This window comes from Ursus arctos, unplaced genomic scaffold (genome assembly GCF_023065955.2).
Source record: "Ursus arctos isolate Adak ecotype North America unplaced genomic scaffold, UrsArc2.0 scaffold_4, whole genome shotgun sequence".
Taxonomy (NCBI): domain Eukaryota; kingdom Metazoa; phylum Chordata; class Mammalia; order Carnivora; family Ursidae; genus Ursus; species Ursus arctos.
Genome location: NW_026623056.1, coordinates 83,143,084 through 83,148,264, shown reverse-complemented (window position 1 = coordinate 83,148,264; position 5,181 = coordinate 83,143,084).

Genomic DNA, 5,181 nt, shown 5'->3' with positions numbered 1-5,181 from the left:
GCTTAGCTGTCCTTCCAGGCATGGCTGGACCCTGGTGCCCTCCTGTTAGGGCTGGGATTCTGGGAGTCTTATTTCTTGTCTCTGCCTTCATGTTGCTTTTTGGCCAGCTCCAGGCTCCCATCTCACCAGCCCAGCTGCCCCAAGGAGAAAGAGAATCTTCGCTTCCAAAGCATCCCAGGGCTGACTCCTGCTGGCCAGATCAGGACACATGCTTGTTTTAGACTGGTCACTGGGGATCATCCATCCACCCCTGGGAGGAGTGGGCAGGTATCCAGCCCCACTGGACCCAAATGGACTGAGATTGGGGAGCAGTGTTGCCCTTCATCCCCCTCCCTATCAAGGGGTTATTACCAGAACGAGGAGGAAAGAATGATGGATGGTAGTCAGTATTAATGCAATATAGTATAGTGAGAGTTACTTCATGCAGCAGGTGAGTTCTTCTCTCATGGGGATGCAGAGGCTGACCATCAGCTTGCCTTGTACTTGAGGGGGTTGTAACAACACACGAGGGTGCAGCATCCTCAGGAAGTATGCATCTGAGGCTCCACTGCGTTCCCCCAGGTGTGGAACCAGAGCCCCATGAGGAAGTGCACAGATTGGAGTAGGACAAGATCTCACCGTATCACCACCATTCCCACCTTCATAAACCCTGGCTGGGGTCAGTGCCAGAGACTTGGGCACCAGAACATCCCTCTGTTTCCAAGAGAGGCTGCTCTGAGCCTGTGGGGAGAGCAGAGGTGGGGGGGGGGGATAGATGGTGCACCTGTCCTCTCCTCCATGGTCTCAAGCAGGTCAGTGGTGGCATAAGCACTGGGGTAGAACATAGGTGTTAATTGTGAGGGTCAGGACCTAGACCCCCCTGAGCTCCATTGCCAGCAAGGCCGCCTACTCCCTGGAGTCATGAAATTTGCACGGGGTCCTGGATGTGGCCATGATGAGCACTCAAGTCATCGTTGCTGATGACAAATGATGACGATGATGGTGGTGACCACAAATCTCATGTGGTGAGGGCTCTCCAGTTCATAGGCCTGGCCCGGACTGGAAGACCATTTATCCATCATCTAAACGTACTCAGGGTCTCACCCAGTGCCCAAGTGATTTCATAAAGGGCTCCCTTCTGCATATACAGCACTTTCTGGGACGAGCTCTGGAAGGGGCAATTCATTGATACTTGGGAATTGCAGCTGGCCTGCCCTTCACCCGGCAGGGGCTCAGGCCACTCACCTGTATCCCCATCCCTCAGATGTAGACAGAGCTGACCTCTCACCTGGCACTTCTGCTCCCTGCTACGGTTCCGTGAGCTGAGGCCATGTGACCGCACATTAGCAATTCCTTCTCCAAAGACACAACTGCATGCGCACAGAGACTGCTAAAGAGCTCTTTCCAGCATGTTTTACAGAACATCAGCCACAGGCAAGGCTCCTCCTGAGAAACACAGTGGAAAATATTGCTTTCTCCTTTCTCTTCTTGGTGATTCCCAACGCTCAGTAGCAGCAAAATGACCAAAGGCTCTGAGAAGTCCTGCAAGAAAGCAGCCCATTTGATGCTGTTTAACCCAGCATTTCCCAAATGTGTGTGTCCACGAGTCATATGCCTACTAATATTTGGAGAATCTAGAGCATATTGTGGGAAACCGTAGTAGAAGAAGCACTGATGTCCCTCTATAATCAAACAAAAATAGACCAGAAGAAAAAATACAGTAAATTCTGCACAGATAATTGATGTCACTCTGTCTAAGGGGAACTGGTCACGCCCACAGTACAGCTGAAAGATGAGGGGTAGTCCATGCTGCCTGTCTAGTGATTGTGGCTAAATGCAGCACACATGCTGAGCAGAACATGGCATTTACTAAGCCTCAGGTGTCTCTAACTTGAGTCCCAGAGTGTGTCTGATCTTTTTAGAGGGCCGATTTTCACCGTGTGTCAGCAAGTCTATCTGTTCACGTGACAGAAGAGTGTGCTCAATACATATTTGCCGGGCAGACGCTATAGAAGCTGCAGGGTCGGTGTGACAGAGGTTGTGGGTTGGTTATCCCAACTCCACTCCCTCTGTCTTCCCTGCTAACTGAGGCTCAGTTTTGTTCAGGTGTCCATCCCCTAGGGAAGGTGACAGGCTACTCTGCTGGCAGTAAATTCGGAATCATGTAAGCCAATCATGGCGACCCCATTTCCCTTGCATGTTGATGTTATTCATGTGCTCCAGGTATGGCCAATGGTCAGGGGGGAACCACTGAAGAAGATTTTCTCATTCTTTAAAAGACCCAACTCTACGAGGCAGCTCCTGGTCTTCAGAAGTATGTTCTCGGGTCTGGAACTATACCAGCCATCCTGCTAATAGCCCAAGGATGAAGCCAGCTCACAGCAGAGGACTGAGTCCATAGAAAACCTGAGAAGGAGAAACCAGAGCACTAATGAACCAAGCCTGCAGTCCACTCTGCCCAAGGACTTCATGTTGTGTGACTGAATGAATCCTCACACTTCACTGCTTGAGTCACTAAGTGGTGTCAGGAGTTCAGATGAGCTGGGAGAGAGAGCAGTCAGGTGTCAGAGTAGCCAATTAAAGCAACAAGCCAAAAATGGATACCTGAACACAACTGAGCCTCAGTTAGCAGGGAAGACAGAGGTACCTGCAGCTTTCCCCATGTTCAGCCAGACTGGCAGCCTTTCCATTAAAGCAAGGATAGTTGATGAGGACGCAAGATGAGTTGGCTTCTCTCAATATGTCAGCCACTCCCTGGTTGTAAGTCAGTAAATAGAGGTCTGACAGTTGGTATTGAATTTTTCTGGCCCATGTGATGCTCTTCTTCTTCCATGCCCTTTGTGGGGTCAAGGGTGTGACCCAGGAGAAGACAAGTGGAGGCACTGGGCTTGAGAAATCCTCATGACCTGATACCATCCCTGTTCCTGGTAAAGCTAATGTTCTGCCTCTATGACTTACTAACCGTGTGAACTTGGGCAAGTTTCTGAACCTCTCTGATTCAGTTTTATCTATAAAACTGGAGTAAGGCTGTATCTGGGTGGTTCAATCGGTGAAGCGTCCCACTCTTGATTTTGGCTCAGGTCATGATCTTAGCATTGTGAGATCAAGCCCATGTCAGGCTCCATGCTTAGCATGGAGTCTACTTGAGATTCTCCCTCTCCCTCTGCCCTTCCCCCCTGTTCACACTCGCTCTCTCTCTCACTCTCCAAAATAAATAAGTAAATCTTAAAAAAAAAAAAAAAGGAAAAGAAATCTGGAGTAAAGATGTGATCAAATTCACAGGATTGAGACAAAGATTAAATGGAATTAACAAGCTGGCATGTAGAGGTACTAGGTAGATGGCAGTTATTTTTGGTATTAATTTATTAGGGTGCTTAGTATGTGCCAAGTGCTATGCCAGATGGTAGATATATATGATGCTATTTAATTTTTCCTACAGGTTTATGAGGTAGGATTTTATTCCACATTTTATAGATGTAGAAACTAAAGCTCACAAAAGTTATATACTTTAATTTTTCATGACAGTCAGTGAGTGGATTCAAACAGGTCCATCTGCTGCCTTAGAAAGTATTTTATCTGTTACACTACCTTGCTTCCTACAATATTGATGAAAAGCCACATGTTCAATGGAGGCCCATTAGCCCCCTAGGTAGTCTGTGAATGAGCTTCAAGGGTTCTTTGAAGCCCCTTAAAATATATGTAAACTTATGTGTATATATTCATTTTTTCTGGAGAGTCTATAGCTTCCTCCCAAAACAGGAATTTTTGTAAGGAGTCATATAACCTATATAGAAGGGTTTCATTTTGTATCCATCCATCCATCCATCCATCCATCCATCCATCCATCTATCCAATATTTAACAAGGTCATTGTTAAAGAGATGCCACTAAATTAGATGTCAGGGTTACCTTTGAAAGATAATCTCTTAATTAGATAAAAAAAAATTTTTATATGAGGAAAACTTGCTTCCCCTGATGAGTTGGTCTGTTTGCCTCTGGTAATGACCAGTATGTAAATTGTCATATATTCTCTTTATACTTTGGTGGCCAGAAAGCTCAAAATGAGAGAGGGGGGAGGGGGAGAGAGGGGGGGGATCAGCTTGTCAATTTTTATTTTTAAAAAAACTGCTGAGATTTTGGTTAGGATTGTGTGGAATCTATAGATAAATTTGAGGAAAATTTATATCTTAATAATTTTAATTCTTCTGATCCATGAATATGGTATATCTCCACTTATTTTGGACTTCTTTAATTTTGCTCAGCAATTTTTGTAGTTTTCAGTGTACAAGTCTTACACATATTTTGTCAGATTTATCCCCATTTACTTTTTTTGATGACATTGTAGATGATATTCTTATCCAAATATTTGTTGCTAATACATAGAAATGCAGTTGATTTTTGCATACTGACTTTCTATATTATAACCTCGACAAATTCACTTGTTAGTTCCAGTAGCCGTTTTGTAGATTCCTTAGGATTTTGTATGTAGATGACCATGTCATCCCTAAGAACATGATTTATTTATCTATTTCCAGTATGAATGCTTTTTATTTTTTTCTTGCCTTATTGCTCTGGGCAAAATCTCCAGTATAATGTTAAATAAGAGTGGTGAAAATAGACATTCTTGCCTGTTTCCTGATTTTAGAGAGAAAGTATTTTTTTTTAAGATTTTAATTATTTGACAGAGGACAGAGAGAGAGCACAAGCAGGGGGAGAGGCAGCCAGAGGGAGAGGGAGAAGCAAGCTCCCTGATGAGCAGGGATCCCCATGCAGGGCTTGATCCATGGACCCTGGGATCATGACCTGAGCTGAAGGCAGATGCTTAACCAAATGAGCCACCCAGGCAACTCTAGAGAGAAAGTATTTACTCTCTCAGCATTAAATATATGTTTAGCTGTTATTTTTTTGTAAATTCCATTTGTCAGTTTGAGAAACTTCTATTCCTAGTATGCTGAGAGTTTCCATCAAGAATGTATGTTGTATTTTATCAAATGTCTTTTCTACATCGCTTAAAATAATTGTATTTTTTTCTTTTTAATCTGTTAATATGAAGAATTATATCACTTTCTTTTCAAAACTTAAACTAACCTTATATTCCTGGAATACTCCCCATTTGTTTATGATGTGTTACCTTTTTTATTTATTATTGGATTCAATTTTCTAAAATGTTGGTAAGATCTTTTTTGTCAGGAGGGATATAGGT